Source organism: Xenopus tropicalis, chromosome 2 (assembly GCF_000004195.4).
Source record: "Xenopus tropicalis strain Nigerian chromosome 2, UCB_Xtro_10.0, whole genome shotgun sequence".
Classification (NCBI taxonomy): Eukaryota; Metazoa; Chordata; class Amphibia; order Anura; family Pipidae; genus Xenopus; species Xenopus tropicalis.
Window position 1 is genome coordinate 74,670,988 of NC_030678.2, and position 21,227 is coordinate 74,692,214.

Below are 21,227 nucleotides of genomic sequence, written 5' to 3' on the forward strand. Positions count from 1 at the left end.
AATCTGATAGTTTGCATAGAAGCTACCTAATACCCAATGACAGCCCTTATTTAGCACCTCCATTAACTTTTATGATGCTTGTGTTGCTCTCCAAGTCTTTTTACATTTGACTGTGGCTCATGAATAAGAAAGGTTGGGGACCCCAGTTCTAGCTAAATCAGAATAGTATAGGGCCTTGAACAGGGACACCATAGGGGCAATTTGCTAACATAGATTAAATTGTATCAGTGCGGTTACCTTTACCATACAGATCTTTGCTTTAATTTCTTTAATACAGTAACTTATTAAGGCTAATTGCTATTGATAATTGCACATGTGCAGATTAGTAATTATGTTTATAGATTTGTTCATAAATCTTTTTATAGACTTTTTCTGGGACAACTGGGACAAAATGCAGAATTGTTTTCAGTTAACACTGTGGAAAATTGGCATGCCCTTTAAGTAGTGCTCATGAGTACCGATGGATGCATTTTCAGGCCATGATTGTGCACATGTGTGATAATTGTAGAGAGAAAATACAAGTATACTGGATAAATAGCATCTACATACAAATATCCAGTTTGGAGACTTTGATGTATACCAGTCCAGCTTTGACATCATTCAGATGGAATCTATACAATGGCATCAAAGATAGTGAATATTTACTTTTACTGAGGAATAACAAAGCTTTCCCTTTTGACCCAGATGTATGAGAAAGTGATATCTCGTGTAAATTGTTTACCGAGGACCTCTTCAACGGGTACAATATTATCTAGCTATTTTACCTCTGGATTAGGATCTTAAGGGGACAGAAACATTGAAAAAAATATTCTTACATGCTGCTTAAATAGATATAATGTTCTTGGGTGTTTATAGATGGAGTGATTGTAACAGAACTGAAACACTGGTCACTTTAAGGGTAAGAACACACAGAGCTACTAGTAGCAGCTACTTGTTGTGGCTACTTAATAGACAATGCTGATCATTTACTGATAATTGTCTCTACGTGTGTTTTAGCAGAAGCAATTCTCAGTATTGTCTGTGGCAGGATATTTTCAGTGTGTCTTCGCCCTAAGGGTGAAGACACATAGGGCTACTTAGTAGCAGCTACTTGTTGTCACGGATACTAAACTCCAGAAAATACCCTGCCATAGACAATACTAAGAATTGCCTCTGCTAAAACACACGTAGAGACAATTATCAGTAAATGATTAGTATTGTCTATTTTAGACAATTGTATAACAAATTATATAAAGAATTATAAATGTGTTTTCCCCTGTTTTCAGGTCAATTTGGCAGGAAAATGTTTGGATCTCTGTGTTCTACGTGGAATCATGCAATAAAAGGTATAATATTTACTCCAGATTTACTGCCTTGCTGTAACCAAACAATTTGAAGGATTTGCTGGCTATAAGTCAAGCATCTGTTTGATATGTTTGTTCGGATACTACACCGAACAAACTTTACAATTGTTATTATATGTGATGTGAGTACTGTTTCTCTTATGTGAAAAAGCAATCACACCCAAGCAGAAGGTTTTGTGCCAAGCACTTGCACTGAGCCTTTATTATTGTCAGCCCTTTTCACTATACAGGTGTTATGATATATTGGGCCCGATTCACTAAAGTCCGAAATAAGGAGTGCTATTTATAGCATGCGTTAAAAATCTTATCACTTCTTATTTTTCGCTCGATTCACTAAAAGGACACTTGTCATAATTAAGAAGCGATGTTCTTGGCGTTATTTATCTTGCGACGACATATTTTCAAGCAATATATTATGCAGCGCACAACATATTACGCAGCACGCGATATTTTACGCAGAGCGCAAAATTTTCAGAACGGTAGTCTTCAGAAAGTAATGGTTACGTGGGTAATATATTGCGCTCTGCGTAAAATATCGCACGCTGCGTAATATGTTGTGCGCTGCGTAATATATTGCTTGAAAATATGTTGTCGCAAGATAAATAACGCCAAGAACATCGCTTCTTAATTATGACAAGTGTCCTTTTAGTGAATCGAGCGAAAAATAAGAAGTGATAAGATTTTTAACGCATGCTATAAATAGCACTCCTTATTTCGGACTTTAGTGAATCGGGCCCATTGTGTAATAATGAAATCAGTTAGTTCTTTTCCTTTTTTTTTTAACAATTTGCATTTGGGTCAACCCTAATCTATGCAAACTTCACCAATATTAGGTCTCATCTGCAAAAATAGTGCTCTGTTGTTATTTCTGCCACTATTTGCCTTTTTATTTCACAGCATGGTCTTTAACCTTGCATCTCGTGGAGTAGCACTTGTGTATGATTGATTGCCAACCTGCCACATACTAGACAATGTGTGCATCACCCATTACACAAAAATTGACCCAATCAAATTCTAAAGTAAAAGCGCATTAATAAAGTTGTAAAGCCTGAACAAGCTGTTGCCCTTAGAAACCCAAAAATGTTAAGGTAGCCATACGTTGGCCAATAAAAGCTGCCCGCGGTCAAAAGCTTATCAGTCCATGTATAGAGTCCTTAAATGGGTCTACCTGACCGATATCTGGCAGAAAATCATCCAGATGTCAATCAGGCAGGTTTAAAAATGCTGTCAGGGAAGGAGCGCATTGGCTCGATGATGTGGTCCTCGCCCCGACAGTCTGCATCATGGGGCACATCAGGGAAAGATCTGCTCGTTTGGCGAGGTTGCCAAACAAGCAGATCTTTTAGTGTATGCCCATTTTAACTTGCTTGAATCACTTCACATGAGGAACTTTGCCAAAATGGCTAGTGATTGTTGTCATTACTGCTAAGGATGCTAACAGGGGAATTGGTTTTCATGGAAGAGTTAATAGTCATATAAAGTTATTTTTGAAGACCATTTTTCCATAGAGCATATATATATATATATATATATATATATTTATTTATTTATGTGCTGCATATTTAAGTGGCATGTTTCATATAGCCCCTATTCTGGACTATTTTTTTAAATATTATGGATTGCTTCACAGAAGCTTGCAGAAACTTAATTTCAGTTTATTAAATGTATAAAATGCTTTAGAAGCAAATCAATGACAAATCTGAGCTATAAAACAGGAACTACAACACCAGAACACCACCTCTATAACCAAGTGACAATAATATTTTAAGACAAAGAAACCTATGGCATGCAATGATGACCATTATTGACTGCCTCACTCTCTATCCTGGTGCAAGGGTTCGTAAACAGGCCAACCATTGACTTATATGTTTCAGCTATACTGTTACTTATACTGTTTCATTTATACTGTTACTTCTGTGGCTTTGCTTGTTTGCTATTGTACGTGCATCACCTGCTATGATTTTACCCAATCTGACTTTCAGTATAACTGGTAACCTACAGAACTTGTAAGAAAGTTTTCTATTTACTGCAAGACATTTAGTTCTAAAATCTAATTTAATACTTTCTAAATATTTTGTAATATGTATTGTAGAATCATGCTTGTAAAACTGGAATAACAAGGTGTGCAGCCTCAGCATTTTGTTTATGATCAGTAAATGACATTTGAACTTGTGATATTTTTCATGTAAAAGTTGTATGCAGCTTCTGCTTTGAAGCTTTGTTTAACATTCATTTGTATAAGACATTCTGTGTGCAGGGTGTGAAGTTTCTATTGAACAATATGTATTTTTCCCTTTCAGTGAAACTCTCACACACCACAAAATGAAACTTGAAAAATGTTAGCTAATGAAAAATCCTTGTATTTAATTGATGGTATAGTAGGATGTTCTATCACATCAGCCCCTTAAATGTTGTGTTGTTCTAATATAAAAGGATTGATTTGCTAAGTTGCAATCCAAAATGTATGGCGAATGTCACAACATTTGCAAAGAAAATGCATGTGTGCATGTATAATAACTTGCAACATTTGGTTTTCTGGCAGTTTTTTGCAGTTCTTTTCTCCCACCAACATTGACATTTGTCAGCAATGACAAAATTGCTACATAACCCATTTCATTATATTAGTTGCCATCCTTAACAAACACTTTTATATTAATATGGGCTTTTGTCATCTTAGGATCTTTAACACAGCCCCCATTGGGCAAAATCTACCCCCAAGAGGAGATTTTTTTGGATTTATCAGAAAATTGCACCCCTTCACCAGTGTTTCCATAACTCTAAATTTCTAGCAGAGGTGTAACTGCAAACAGACCCTGTGGTTGCAGGGGGGCCTAATAAGACTGTAAATTATAAGCAATTTAAATATACTGTAGCTTAGTAGAATAGGTCGACTTAGCAATGTTTTGGGGGCCCATCTAGTTATGCCTCTGCGTACCAGATAAAAACTTTGAGCTGCAGTGACAGATTGCAGCCATTTTAGATGCTAATAAAGCATTTTACCTGATACCCAGTAGGCAGTGCTTGTGTCTAGAGTATGACAAGTATTGCCTTAAAACTTCTGTAATATTCATTGACTATATATAATCATATCCAACGAATGATTTCTACTGTATAGAAATGTTTATAATGAGATTCAGTAAAATTCCTTTCAAGAGGAGAAAATAGCCTTTCAACTGATTATGACTATAAAAGAGCAGAAAAATGTTCTCACCACCATGAATCATGTATTTACAATTTCAGTGTCAGTGCAGCAGTTGTGCACAGGAAATTTCTGTGTAATTTATGCCTTATGTACCTAGTATTTTCTCATAAAATTCAAAGCTGGGTGTTTTCCCAGAAAGCTTTGTAACCTGCTTGTGACCCAGATAAAGTACCCTGAGTATCACCCCTTGCTCCTCTTGCGCAAACACAACACAGTTGGTGAGTGGGCTTTACCTGTCTGAACAGGTGTCAGCCTCTGCCTCACTTTCCTTGGAGGTGAATGGAAGGTCAGAGCCCTCCTTCTCCTTCTGTCACAAAACTGCTTTTAATAGTAACACGTGTGTTTGTTTTTGCATGGAGGGATTTTCTGCTTGTGTAGCTTGGAATCTTTTTATTTTTTTCTATTTCTTTATTTCAAGTAGCCTGTACTGCCTTACTTTGTAATGTGAACACCTAGTAAGGTGCCACTTGCATTATGTGTTCCATGTGCCAAAGGTATATATATATATATATAATGCAAGCAATCTATTATCAGAAGCACTAACCAGGTAGGGAAAACTTAAAATGAATTAACTAACCAATGGACTCATTTTACAGCAAACAGCAGGGCTTATTTTCTATCTCTTGCTTCAGTGCTAGATGCTAAAACAGGAGCAGTACTGCATCCATTCAAATGCTATATAAAGTGGCCTGACTAGGGTTTACTGGGCCGCATAGGAAAGTTTTTAAAGGCCCCACTTTACTTTGGCAATAAGGCATTATCAGTAACAATAAACTGAAAGTTTAACAATAAACTGCAGTCCCACATTTGGACTCATGTACCTCCTGAGCACCCATTACATTCAGGGACTGCTTCCTCTATAATTACACCCCTGGCCATACACAAAAGTGATTAACCTAATTATGATATGCTAGTAGCACCTTGCATTGTCCATTAGACACTTCTTGAGTCTGCTTTATTTTGTGTCATTAGAATCAAATGTATTTGAACAGTGTGAATGTGCATGTCCATTTCCTGTCTGCTTACTTTGCTTATATCCTGGACACAAGTCACACAATTCACGAACTGCTGCCCCTCTTGTGTCTGGTGCAAATAACATATACAGAGAGTAAAGGATATTTATAAATGTGACACAATGCAGAATGATTCGCACATTGAACATGTTTGATCTACGCGTGTTTATATTTATAAATCTGGATAAAGTGGAGTATTTAATGTGCAGGAATAATTGCAAATTTTTGTTCATGTTGCGATTGTCCTTAAGACAACCGCAAATCATAAGTATTTATGCAATATTTATGTTCAAATTACGCCACAAGACAATACTCACAATATTCACACGCAACGACTACGCAAAGTGGTCACACTCACACCCATCTCATTTGTGAGCCATTTGCAAATATTTGTGAGCCATGCACATCTCGGTGAGATTCTAAAAAAAAATTAAAAAAAAAGGAAAGATAGGCGCAACAGTGCAATATTTATGCAGGTGAAAACATGGGCAAAACAGCAATATAATAAATATACGCTGTGCAAAGTTTATAAATGGCCCCCAGTGTGCACTAAACAGGCCCGCACATCTATTTATGCATTCCTGTGCATTTTACAGCCCAGACAACATGGTTGTTTTTGGTCGATGTAACTAAGTCCTTAAGGAACACTGCAGAAGTGGACCCTGGAAAAGGACATAAAGTAATAATCCTTTTTGTTCCAGAAAGTGGCATAGGCCCACACAGACCACGGCCAACCTAATATGCTTTTGGCAAAGCTGCATTTAAATGCTCATTTACTTACTCATTTCAAACTGCACTTTTTCTTACAAGCACTGTGTATGCTTTAATATGTGTCCTTTAATTTTGCAGCAGTCACAACCCTGCTTGATAGACAGCTTGCTTTACAAGAACAAAAGGATGTGCAAACATTTTTACAATGATTACACACATACATAACTCTAAACATTCCTGACTGTAAAGTGATTTAAGGCATGCACCTGATCTGACCTGGTCACTCCCAGTTATGCCCAGCCAGCGACGGGGGTGCTTTTTTCTGAGGATTTTATCTTTTTTATCCTTATCTGTGCCAAAAACATTAATAGAAATTTGGTCATTTGCGCTCTCAATTTTTTGTTATTGAATAAATACCCAAACTTTGACCAGATGAAGACAGCATATTTATTCTTAAAAAAGTGAGTTTTTTAATAATTAATTTATGCACATTGTGGGCACATACTTTAATTAAAGATTTCCATTAATTTCTGTTGATAAATAATGTTACATACCCTTTTATTATCCTGTAGATAGGGTTAGATCTGGATATATTTTGCTGAATCTTTATGTATTAAAACATGTGTTCATCATTTTATTATGTAATGGACTATGAAGGGGACATATACATGTTTCTCTCAAAGAATATTGAAAAAAATCTATGGCAAGGCTTTTCTGTTTCCCTACTTTATCTTCCTCAAAGGATATTTTCAGGATAATAACTATTGAGAAATAAAGCTACATTAAAATGGTCAAAATAACACATTTTTTAAACTTTGCTATAATGTGTTTTTAAACAGGTACCATAACAGTTGGAATACTGGCTGGGAAAGGATTAATATATGTAAAGCAGTGAACAATGGTATGGCAACATTTTAGCTAGTACAAGATTAAACAGACAGAAAGGGACTTGTGCTGAACACACTTTTTTCTATTGTTTTAATTAAATATATCTATTAATTGTGTTATTTCTGGCACTAAACAATAAAATGAAATCAGTTTTTCTTTAATACTTCCTGTCAATTCATGGTTCTTCAAGCAGTCACCTGAGATGCCCTCTGAAAAATAAGCTGCTCAAAGGCTGCAGCTTAGGAAAAGGATAAGTTTAACAAAGTGCTCTGTTTATAGAGAGAAATCGAGTGTGGAAATTCTGTGACAATTTTTTTTTTCAAGTAGAGCTTTATAATGGAAAAAAAAATATTGAAAATATGGATGTTTTTAGGGGTATACTGTTTTTTTAGGGTAATGACAGACAGGGTGCTTTGTCACCCAAATCTCCTCTCCCACTGGCAACAAATCTCTCAAAACTACTTGCCTCTAGAGATCCATTGGAATCAGCACATGTAAAACACATTACATGTGCATGCAGCAATCTCAGGTAACTGATCAGAAATACATAAGATGGATAGCCTTGGCCCAAGTAAGTGATTCATTAAACTTCCCCTCCTCCTTCCCCAGGTAACACAGTAACATAGTAAGTCAGGTTGAAAGAAGACACATGTCCATAAAGTTCAGGTTATGTCTATATGAAACCTGCCTAACTGCTAGTTGATCCAGAGGAAGGCAAAAACCATGTGATAAACCATAAAATAATGTTTGCTCATGGAATTGAATTTGGCCCTATGAGTCTTGAATACATGACCAGTGCATGCTGGTACAGAATTTTGTGATAAGCTAATTCATATAGTTCATTTCACTTTACAGTCTTTGGTGGATGAGAAAAATATAATTACCTATTGATCGCTATGGTTAATTGGTCTGGTGAAAGCATTGCCTGTTTTAATACATACACCTCTAGTGAGCAAGATTCAATTACATAAGAGAAACTTATCTCCAAATGCTGTTTTAGTTTTAGCTTTGCCCCTAGGTTACACTGAAGTTTTTATTGAATTGAATCTGGCAAATTTACATAGTAACATAGTAAGTTGGGTTGAAAAAAGACATACGTCCATCACGTTCAACCATAATGCCTATATATAACCTGCCTAACTACTAGTTGATCCAGAGGAAGGCAAAAAACCCCATCTGAAGCCTCTCTAATCTGACCAGTCCCTGGATCAACTTGTTCTAAGAGCTATCTCCCATAACCCTGTATTCCCTCACTTGCTAAGAATCCATCCAGCCCCTTCTTAAAGTTATATAAGGTATCAGCCAGCACAACTGATTCGGGGAGGGAATTCCACAACTTCACAGCTCTCACAGTAAAAAATCCTTTCCGAATATTTAAACGGAACCTCCCTTCTTCTAAACGGAGTGGGTGCCCTCATGTTGGTTGGAAGGACATACTGGTAAATAAAACATTAGAAAGGTTATTATTTGATCCCCTTTTATATTTATACATAGTTATCATGTCACCTCTTAAGCGCCTCTTCTCCAGTGTAAAAAAACCCAACTTGGCCAGTCTTTCTTCATAACTGAGACTTTCCATACCCTTTACCAATTTAGTTGCCCTTCTCTGGACCCTCTCTAACTCAATCATGTCCCGTTTGAGCACTGGAGACCAGAACTGAACAGCATATTCTAGATGGGGCCTTACCAGCGCTCTGTAAAGTGGAAGAATAACCCCCTCCTCCTGTGAATCTATACCCCTTTTAATACAGCTCAAAACCTTGTTTGCCCTTGCAGCTGCTGCCTGGCATTGCTTGCTACAGCCAAGTTTATTATCTACAAGGACTCCAAGGTCCTTCTCCATTATGGATTTGCCTAGTGCAGTCCCATTAAGGGTATAAGTGGCTTGCATATTTTTACATCCCAGGTGCATGACCTTACATTTATCCACATTAAATCTCATCTGCCACTTAGCCACCCAGATTGCCAGTTGGTCAAGATCCTGCTGCAAGGATGCCACATCCTGGATAGAATTGACTGGTCTGCAGAGTTTTGTGTCATCTGCAAACACTGATACATTACTTATAATACCCTCCCCCAAGTCATTTATGAACAAATTAAACAAAAGTGGACCCAGTACAGAACCCTGAGGGACCCCACTGAGAACCTTATTCCAAGTAGAGAATGTACCATTAACAACCACCCTCTGTACCCGATCCTGTAGCGAGAAACAAGGGCCACTGTAATTCTGACCCTAGCTCTCTCAGTACCCGAGGGTGTATTCCATCTGGCCCAGGTGCCTTGTTTACATTTATCTTGTGTAACCCTTTAAGCACCATATCCTGTGTCAACCACTGTGTAGTTGGAGTTGAGGCAACAGTGCAGCTATTGGGTGTGACTTGGCACTCTGGCTCCTCTACTGTATACACAGAAGAAAAGAACTGGTTAAGCACATCTGCCTTTTCTGTATCCGCTGTAACCATATTGTTACTACAACTCAATGGGGCCATACCCTCAACCTGCATCTTTTTACTATTAATATACTTAAAAAACTTTTTGGGGTTAGTCTTGGCCTCTGCCGAGATGCGCTCCTCATTTTCTATCTTTGCCTTCTGGATTGCTGTTTTACAACACTTGTTATAGTGTTTATATTCATTAAACGCAGCTACTGTCCCCTCTGACTTATATTTCTTAAAAGCTTTCCTTTTTTTCCCTATTAACTTCTTTACCTCAGTGTTAAGCCACATAGGGTGATTCTTAACACTTCTACTTTTTCTTATTAATGGAATAAATTGAGAACAGTAATGATTTAATATCATTTTAAATGACAACAATTTCTGCTCTGTGTTTTTTTCAGGAAACATAATGCCCCAATCTATGCCCTGAAGTGCTGCCCTTAAGGAGCTAAAATTTGCCTTCCTAAAATTCAGTGTCTTTGTTGCCCCAGTGTAAATTTGTTTCCTGCACCAAACATCAAATGAAATAACATTATGAACACTATTACCCAGGGGTTCAACCACTTGCACATTTGCTATACGTTCTGGGTCATTAGAGATCACTAGATCCAATATAGCATGGTTCCTGGTTGGCTCCTCAACAACCTGTCACATAAAGTTGTCATGCAGCAAGTACTATGGCTCCAGTCAATATCAGGATAATTAAAATCCCCCATTATTATCACTTGCCCCAAACTAGCAGCCTTTTCTATTTGCAACAGGAGCTGAGCCTCCTCCTCCTCACATACACTACAATTAGTTTGGTAGATTCTGTGAGAAGCTCAACCCATAAGGATTCAGCTTCCTCTGTTACCCCCATCACTTCCTCTTTAATATTTGCTTTTAATACTTGCTTAACGAACAGACACACTCCTCCTCCCTTTCTATTGCCCCTGTCCCTCCGAAACAATGTATAACCACCAATATTAACTGCCCAGTCATGAGACTCATTCAACCAAGTTTCAGCAACACCAATCACATCATATTTCCGCTCCAATGCCAGTACCTCCAGCTCTTCCATTTTACCAGTCAGACTCCTTGCATTGGTAAACATACATTTAATACTGGTTCCGGCGTGAGAATGATGTGTAAACAACTTATGGGCCTCCCTGCCATTATCAGTATCCAGAAGCAAGTCCCCTCCCCTATTTTCCCTTACTATGCCCACTACCTCATCTATCCTGTCTACCACAGAATTTCCCACTGCACCCTCCCACCCCCCACTCCTAGTTTAAAATCTCCTCCAACCCTCTAGCCATCTTTTCCCCCAAAGCAGCTGCCCCATCATTATTGAGGTGCAGCCCATGCATCCCTGGTAAAGAGCCTGTAGCCGATTGAGAAATCAGCCCAGTTCTCGAGAAACCCAAAGCCCTCCTCCCTGCACCAATCTCTCAGCCACGCATTAATCTCCCTAAGCTCCCGCTGCCTTCTTAACGTTGCTCGTGGCACAGGTAATATCTCTGAGAAAATACCTTGGAAGTCCTCGCCCTCAACTTCTCGCCTAGCTTTTTAAAATCGTTCTTGAGGACTTCCCCCCCTCCTCTAACTTTGTCATTGGTACCTGTGTGTACCAAGACCACCGGGTCTTCCCCAGCCCCTACCAACAATTTGTCCACTCATTCCACCACATGCCGAACCCTAGCACCAGGCAAGCAACACACAGTTCGGCATGTAGGGTCTCTGCGACAAATTACCCTATCCACCTTTCTAATAATTGAATCCCCTACAACTATAGCCTGCCTTCCCTTCCTAGCACTATTCCCCCCACCTGTATTAGAGGTGCCGGCTCCCAGGGTGCTCTGAGAGTCAGCCTGCTCCATACATGCTAGCTCAGAGCTGTCTTCCCCAGCATCTTCACCTAAAGCGGCAAATCTGCTGGTTTGTACAAGCTGTGAACCAGCCCTCCTACCCTTGCGTCCCCTACTTCCCCTCTTAACTGTTATAAACCTGTCTCCCTCATTAACCTCCACTGTCCCTTCTCCACCCCCCATTTATTAAGACATTGCTATTTTATTTATGAGAAATTGGAAAAACTGAATGCATTTACTCAGTAGCCCAATTCGATTTACTGCCTGATTTATTCTAAGTATCTTGTCTGCAGTTTACAACCAGGTAGAATTCTTGTTGCTAAGAATCTCTAAATAGTACAATTACAATTGTAAATCTAAATTACACTTAGCCGTATAATGCAAGTTTTATTGTCATATACTCCAAAAAAGGAAAGAAACCAAAGAAGTCTTTGTCCTTTTCAAAGAGCAATAGAAGCCTCAATATAGTACTTTGTGTGTTTGAGATGAACAGGCTATTTGCCTTGATGGTAGTGGCTCCAGAGGGTTTTTTTTGTGATTAGAGTAATGTCATTCTGGACCACTTCCCAGTGGCAATTAAATACCAAGATAAGCCACCCATATTGTTACTAACAGCCTCAAACAAACACTTCTCATATTCTCTGAGATGCATACATGCCCCCATGGTGATGCAGGCAGTATGAGAAGTCTTCCAATCCTACGGGTTAAAACAGCAATTATTTTCTCAAGAGCTGATGTCATGTGGGCTTGGCAACTGGGAATACCCATAACACATCTCTTGGTTATACTATATTTACAGCTAGAGGGACATTAACCTAAGTGAATGCTATCATTAAAATTAACATTTTTGTTTGTGCCTAAATTCAATGTGTAAGTGAATTATAATAGTGTTGGGAGTAATTTACCAAAGCTTTGCAGTTTTTATAAAAACATTTTCTTCCATAAAAAGTAACTTTATAACTGTCTCTGCAACAAAGCATGAGTATGCCAAAATCTCAAGTTTCTCTTGTTTATACCATGGCAGCATTGCAAGGCCTTAAAGGAGAAGGAAAGGCAAAGTCACTTGGGGGTGCCAAAATGTTAGGCACCCCCAAGTGACTTAAATTGCCTACCTTTTACCCTGGGCTGGTGCCCCTGTTTGGAGAGAAAAGCACCAGCCTGGGGTAGCTGCAGCACTCCCTCCTTCCGTCTTTGCTCGTGCGCGCGCATGCGCAGTAGAGTGAAAAGCCGAACTTTAACTGAGAAGTCGGTTTTTCACTCTAGTGCGCACACGCCTGTCGTGTAGTCCTTGCAAACCAAGCAGGAAGGAGGAAGCGCTCGCTACAGGTACCCCAGGCTGGTACTGGGGCACCAGTCCGGGGTACAAGGTAAGCGATTAAAGTCACTTGGGGATGCCTAACATTTTGGCACCCCCAAGTGACTTAGCCTTTCCTTGTCCTTTAATACAAGTAGATACTAGAGTTAGAAAGAAAAAAACTAATGAATCAGAAAAAAATAATCCAACTATTTTGTGTTGATACACAGTTGTAAAAGAGTAAAAATCATAAGATGATTAAATGCTTTTATTATCTAAAAATGCAAATCCTCTGCCATCCACCTGTCAGTGCTCACACTGGGAAAATAATGGCCAGAAAATCAGCCCAAAATCAAGTCTGTGTGTGCACTGACATGGGTCTGTCAGTGCTGGTGGAGCATGTGCATATGGAAATGTACTGGTCTTTTTTCCTCTAGCATAAATACTCTACATGTGACATTAGCCTATGTTAGCACTAGAAGTAGCTCCTTTTCAAAGCAGGTATTAATTCCAGGACTCCCTTCTGTCTGTACTAACTGGACTTTGCTCCTTGCATTGAATGCATCTTAGAAGCCTAATCAGTGTATACTACGTACAAGTACCAATGAGCATGTGTTAAAGTTAAAGTACCATTGTATTTGGGTACACTTATATGGATATGTGATATATATAGATGGGGTGAAGAGGGGAAAAATGTACACCCTTTTTCTTATTACCACTTGCAGTAACAAATATCTAGCATCACAATGCAAAGGCAGTTAGTCACTTGATTGATACTGCTTACTTGATCCCACTTACTTCTCTAAACTTTCATTGTGCCTGGAATGTCAGTCAAGTAAGCCAAACAGTAGAGACAGCCAGACAGGCAGATTGTTTCACAGGGCAATAAGACAATGTATTTGATTAGAGCAAAGTTTACTGGCAACCCCAAATGATTGCTAAGTATCTTTCATCCTATCATCCTTCTACCTATCACTTGACGTTATTCCATCATAAATCAGTAATGCTCAGTAAATCATGTAAACACACAAACATATTTATTCAGCCTTCCACTGGCATATGATTAATTTACTTTTGGGTCTTTAAAAATGTATGAAAATCCAGGAGAAGTCAATTTCACATGATTACATGACTCAAATCACGTAACTTTTAATGTTTGTGTATCAGATGATATAAATGCTGTACATGTAAGTCTATCAAGCTCTTCAGTAGGGTTGGGGCATAAAACCATGCAGAGTGACAAAGCTTACCACAGTTACAGAGTCAGAATGAAATACCATCACTGTATACACTGGTATAGAATGTTAATGGACATATTTATAAAATTCTCCCTTTAACCCTTTTATAAAAATGTACCTAAAAATCCAATGCAAATGAATAGATATTAAGAATTTTACTCAGGCGGACTGTGGTGAGTTCTAGTTTTACTCCTTGATCGATGGTGGTAGCTTCAGGGTTACCTTGGGTGAATAGGTGCACTGTGAGCAATTTGGAAAAGGGGGCAGGATGGGCTTACAAGTGCTGAGTGCAACAATTTAGAAATGTATGGCCAGCTTAACATCTATGATTTCTGTCGTCTTCTCTTAATAAATTTTATCGCTACCTTGCGCCTCTTCTTATATTTAGTTATGCTTAAAATCTTTCTTTGGTCTTTCTAATGACATTTCAATTACATAGTTTTAATGCATACAATTGATGAAGAAAATTATTTTATTTGAGATTATGACTCTTAAAGTATGCAACATTTAGAAGACTTCAGCCCCATAAAACTGTGAGCTTGAAATAGTCTCACGCTATAAAATAATTTGTTTGCATTGTAAAACTGGATTGGATATAATTGAACTTTGCAATGTGCATCAGTTATTGTCCTCTAACTATTTCCATGGCAGGTAGAGACTAGAAAAACAAGTTATGAATGAGGCCTAGGACTAGGAAACCATTTTTCATTTCTAAACATGAAAATAACCTAAATAGTAAGCAGCATGAGGGGCACAGATGTAAATATTGACAGTAAAGGTGGGTAATGTATGAAGTTTTAATTAATTCATATAAGATCTTTTGTCAAGCAAAAACAAAACTGTAATGTAAATCAGTAATGGTATAGGTTATAATCCCTTGAGTTATAAAGGGTATGGCATAAAGAAACATTGGACCTTAGTAAGGACCCTGTACTCAGTTTAGGACTATGGCCTATTGACCTCAGTTTGCAAGTCACAAACTGTCCCAAGAAAAGTAAGTAAAATGATTTGTCATCTGAATAACATATGAGAAAATAATTAAATAATATATAAAGGGAATTCACAGAGTTATGTAGGATGCATTGTGTGGAAATAAAATAAAGGCAAAACCATGATAATCGGCAGCCCCAAGAAACAGAATATTTTGGCAAATGCCAGATCAGATGCTGTGACATGCTATAGATCCAGGGGAGATTCCGTCCCCCATGCTGCCCTAAGTTGGCATTTCCAATAATGCCCCTTCATCCCTGCACTTACATTCTTGCACTGCTACTAGGGTGAGGAGGGTCTACATTCCTTGTGCTGGAGCCAATAGAAGAGCCATATTTTTTGTTGGTGCTTTTTTGATCGGTTTTATGCACTTTGTACCTTGCCTCTCTTAAGTATTGTTGAGTCATATCCATATATCAATAAGTTCAATTGATAATTTTTTTAGATAATCTTTGTGGGCCACAACTTGAAGCATGGAAATTGGAAGCTGGTAGTCTAAAGTGAATGGGTAAATATTGTCAAAACCACAATATCTGTCACAAATATTTTACTTTGATAACCCTTTGAGACATACTCATATATTTATGATTTTTTTCTTTACAATGCACTTTATATTTTAGGTTTTTGTTGCTTTAACGTAAAACTTTTTGCTTGAGCCATGGGTATGGCCCAGGGATGCTGCAAGTTGTAGTTTGTAAGTTTCCAGATTTTTGTAATTTTCTCCCAATTTATATGTAAGCCACAGGTGTCCCATATTGCTGGGGCCTTTCTCATTTTTTCCCATTTATGTTTTATTATTAAGCTAAAATACACTGGCACAGCCTAAAAAGATATTAATGTTTCTGTCTGTAGTGCAAGAAAAAAGTACATAATGATTATTTTGGAACTACAGTGCCTACTTTATATTGAAGTAAAATAAACATTTAAACCTGATTATATCATAAGAATTTGCTTTTCTTATTCTTCATTCTCTGTTGGTATATCAATCATTTTTGGTTCATTGCTTATGAAAAAAAACAACACAACCTCTGAACTTGTGGTTTGCTCAGTAGACTATGTAAAATTTCTCAGCAGATTATTTAACCCCCTCTAAATACTCCCTCTTGAACTCTTTAGTTTTGTAATACTTTAGAGATATGATTACATGTTCTTTAAATTTGTTTATATTTTCCATATGTCGTCTTTTTTTCCTACAATTTTCTATTCATGTTTTTGTTCTTAATTGAAATATCTTATATCTTAATGTCAATACAACACAAATTAAGATTAACAGTGTGCACACATTTAAGGTTAGAGTGAATTGAAGAATCTACATTCACCCATATGTAATAAACGGCCCTAGGTTTGCCCAGAAGCAGTATTCAGTATCAACCAGCAGGTACCATTTACTGGTAATCTGTTTAAAAGCATATGTCATTGGTTGCTATAGGCTGCTGCACCTTGGCAAATTTAGTGTCTTTTATTACAAATGGGATGACTCTAAATGACATACATATAATGTATGTAAAACACAGTGGAACATAATAATAGAATAGATGCTTGTTGTTGCTAACATCTGATACCACACCCATTTCCCCAAAGTGCTTGTAGTATATAAGATGCTACACAACATAACAGTAAAAGACAATGACCAGTTGCAGTCAAAAGCACTAAAGGACCACTATACCTAATTTTTATTTTTTTCCTACAGATTAGCATTATGGTAATACTAAGGGATAAACATATATGTATTTTTGATTAGTCTACAGTAAATGTTGAAAATATATTCATTTTTCGCCAGCTTTATTTCTTCAAATATTCTGTGAAGATATTACTTAATCACTGGAAGAGCACATTGCACTTACCTTTCTAGATTAGATGTTGGATACTACACTGATGAGTGAATGGAGCAGGAACCAATGAAAAATTTGTGCGTGATTGCTTTATAGGCAAACCTATTATTTTTCATGGCTCCTGTTCCATTTACAAGTAGGTGCATCCATCAGTGGTAACAAAGGGGTTGCAATTTACTCTTTCTGTGACTAAAAATTAAGATCCCTGGTATTTTTTTAAACCATGGAGAGAAAAATTATAAATGTACATTGCAAAGAGTGACCAGCTAGGTGACCTAAAAAAAAAAAAACTGGCCATTTGCCATTTGGCACAGGCTCCTCTACGGAACATCTCTGAACGGCAACACGTTAGGAAATGAGCAAAATTTTGGTGTAAAGAGCTGCTTAAAAATCAGAGCAAAAATTACAGTCTTTTACACCACTTTTTTCTTCAGAATTTTTTCCTGTTGACTTTAATGGAACAAATTTATGCTGTCAGTTTCCAAAATAATTCAAATACACACCTTCATAAATATCACCACTGCTGATTTCAGAAATCTCAATGTTCAGTCATTAGTAAGGAGAATAAGACAATAAGAACAATAAGAACTTTTATCAGGCCATTCTTGCTACTGAGCTCCAGGGTAATAGCACGGCTATCAAACACTGTCAAGAAACATTAGACTCAACTCAACTCAAAATAGGCTCAAAGGGATTGTCATCCACATTGGTATCCAAGTACCTAGTGGTAAGAATGATCCTTGGTATATTATGGACCTAATATTTGCATAGACTGCTTTTTATTTTGCAATCACTTACAGGAATTATGTTTCTGCATGAAAATAATACTTACATTACAAAAAATAAAATCCATGCCAAAATAAAAAAAATTTCATTTTGATGACTGTTTCTCTTTAAATGTATTAAGAAAGTTAGGTAGAGTATCAGTAGGAAGTCACAGAAAGAGGGAGACAGAACAGTAGCAATATGTGAAGCCTCTGTAGGAGTTGTAAAAACAGAGCCAAGTTTCTGTCAGATTAAAAAGCCCTTGGTAAAATGAGAATAGAAGAACACTTTTACAGAAAAATGAGGTGTTTGCATACCAACTACCAGGCCTTAACCAGTATTAATATGCTTTACAAATGTTTATATTTTAGTGGACCTGGAATTAAATATATATTCTTTTCCCCAGCTATCTCCTTATTTCACAGTGTAGGACCCATTTAAAGGAGAAGGAAAGGCTAAGTCACTTTGGGGTGCCAAAATGTTAGGCACCCCCAAGTGACTTTAATTGCTTACCTTGTACCCCGGGCTGGTACCCCTGTTAGGAGAAAACAGCACCAGCCAGGGGTACCTGCAGCGAGCGCTTCCTCCTTCGTTTTGCAAGGACTACACGACAGGCGCATGCGCAGTAGAGTGAAAAGCCGACTTCTCTGTTAAAGTTCGGCTTTTCACTTGTGCATGCGCGCGAGAGCAAAGACTGAAGCGCTGCAGCTACCCCGGGCTGGTGCGGTTCTCTCCTAACAGGGGCACCAGCCCGGGGTAAAAGGTAGGCAATTTAAGTCACGTGGGGGTGCCTAACATTTTGGCACCCCCAAGTGACTTTGTCTTTCCTTCTCCTTTAAAGACAAGGAGAGAGGACATTGCCCCTGGGTCTTATGGCTAGAAAATGCCATTTTAAAAAAGAAAATATATCACTATATTGTATAATAAATGGTAGATATTTTAGCATTACATCAAGAATGACCAGTCAGTTTTTCCTAGCATTAGTACATCTCCAAACATGAAAGAAAATCAAGGAGGATTATGGTCAATCTGATCTTTTTTAAACAGAAAGGAGCACTAGTAAGGCCAATGACAGACAAGGAGATTTGTGGCAGTGGGAAATCTTCTCCTTCTTATTGTAGGCGACTAATCTCCTGAAAATGCTTTTCCACTGGCAATAATATAAATTGCCAGTGGGAAAACATATGCATTGCTTTGGTTTTCGGAAGTAGTACCAAGTTTCCTCGCAAGACAATAATTTAAATCGCCAGTAGCAAAACATACACACGCTTCAGTTTTCTGAAGTAGCCCTGCAATGCATATGTTTTTCCACTGGTGATTTAAATTATTGCTGGCGGTAAAGCATTTTTAGGAGATTAGTCTCCAATGGTAGAGCAGGTTTATCACAGGGATTAATCTCCATATGTGCCATAACTCTTAACTACTATGAAGACTACCATATGTAGAACATAAGAGGTAGGAAAAAAATGCAGAAGAATGCATTTTCCTGCAATAACACTGGTTGGTGAACATTAATACATTGGACCCTAGGTGTTTCCCTATAGTGAGCACAATTCAGCAGGTAAATATCAGTATATATTGCAATTTTCGTATTCTTTTGTCTACGTTTAGAATCATTTGGTATATTCTAGGTCTGTCTTTATTCTGGTGCTTAGATTAGCAACAAGCTTATTATACTTTTATTGTGCAAATCACAGGTTGCAGTATATGCTAGTCATACAAAATATTGAAGTATTTTTCTGGCCTATTACATTAGGCAATTACAATAAGGGTGAGATCTGGAAATGTGAATGCTTACTGTTTTAATATCCCAGGAACCATATTAATTGTATTGTTTTATAACATGTGACATATGTCCACAACAAATTTTATCAAGGGGAAAGAAACCAATTGTTAAACAGCAAAGGAATGGTCTAAACTCTTAAAATTATTAAAACCTTTGATTGTGATCTCTGAAATGAATCTTATATTTTTGTTCTTTTGGTATTAAAATGCCTCAGCATCAGTATTTATTAGTTAGTACATATCTGGTGCACCTACAAATTTCTATAGACGCAACTGACAAAAAATAAATAAATAACTGATGGTCTTTACCTCCAAACAGTGAACATGATGTATACATCACGTTACAAATAAAAAAACCCAAACAAATCAAACTAAGCACTTCATAAGTGGTCCCTTTCTCTGCAGTTATGTATAGTGTGAGTGCAAGTATATCTATATTTTTATTGCTTAAATTACTACTCTGTCCTACTTATTTAAAATAATACCAATAATTAGGATTAATTTATTAATCAAGCCTGCAAAGACATCCTTTCATTTTTTAATCTTATTTCAGTTTTGTTGTTATTTCATTAATATCCTACAAGATTATTAAACAATGAATAAAAGTTAATGCAGATGAAATAGTGATCTGCCAACATGCATTTAAATTGGAATTGCTAAGTTATAATGAAAAGATATATTATCTACTGTGATTATAGCAGAAAATGCCATTTGTATATTAATGTATGGTTTCTACAGAATTCAGGTAGGGAACAAAAAATGCTGTGGATGTAGAACATTTAATTAATTTCAAATTCTTTCATGCACTACATAGGGAATATTATGAGTTTATTAAGGTTCATGAAAACCCTTGGGGTGTTTTGCAGCACCACAAAACAGGATGGAAAATATATTCTTTTATTAGGACTAAAAGCAGTCCCATTGGCAGCAATTACTTCATTGTTTTTATACATTGAACTAGATTAGAAAAATGTAAACCATGAGGAGATTTGCCATCAACTTGAATTATTAATATTGTTTGGTAATTGATTAGACTCTATTTAAACTTAAAAGGTTGATGCTTCCACTATGCACAAAAGAGTACAATTAAGGTGTAAAAGTGATACTGATATTACTTATTTTTTAAAAACTCTATTTATTGTGCAGGAATGGATGGGATGGCAAAGGCAGTAGGCCTTCTACTGCCATAGACGCCCCCTTTATGTCAGATTTTGATCTAGAAAAAGGCAATCTGCTCCATTGTATTGTTGATACTATAGCAGGTGTTTGCACGCTGCAGTACTGACTCTAAAAGGGGCCAAATGAGTGGCTGAGGCCTAAAATGAAGAGTGACCTTTGGGAACAGTACCTATTTCATCTTCTAGACCAGTGCTGTCCAACTTCTGCGGTGCCGAGGGCCGGAATTTCTCTCGCCCACGTGGTGGAGGGCCGCTAATGGAAGCCAGTTTTGGTCACTCCCCCATTTTAAACCACTCCCACTTCAACCCACACCCATTTTATCAGGGATATCAACCATCATTCATATGTTAAAGAATTATATTATATCATATTAAGACACACCCTTAAATCCATATGCCTCCTCCTCCCCTGTGGATAGCACAGCAACCCCCAGCATATAATTACACACCTTAGGAACCATTATGGCTATTTCCAACTGCTAACAAACTCCCAGAACAAACTTCTGCCAGGTTCACCTCCCACAGGCAGCATAGGGTAGGCAGAGTATGGCACACACAGGCAGCACTCTGTCTGTCCTATGCTGCCTGTGTGTGCCATACTCTGCCTGTCCTATGCTGCCTGTGGGTGCCATACCCTCCCTGCCCTATGCTGCCTATACACAGGCAGCATAGCCCAGGCAGTACATACAATGTCTGAGGTGTGAAG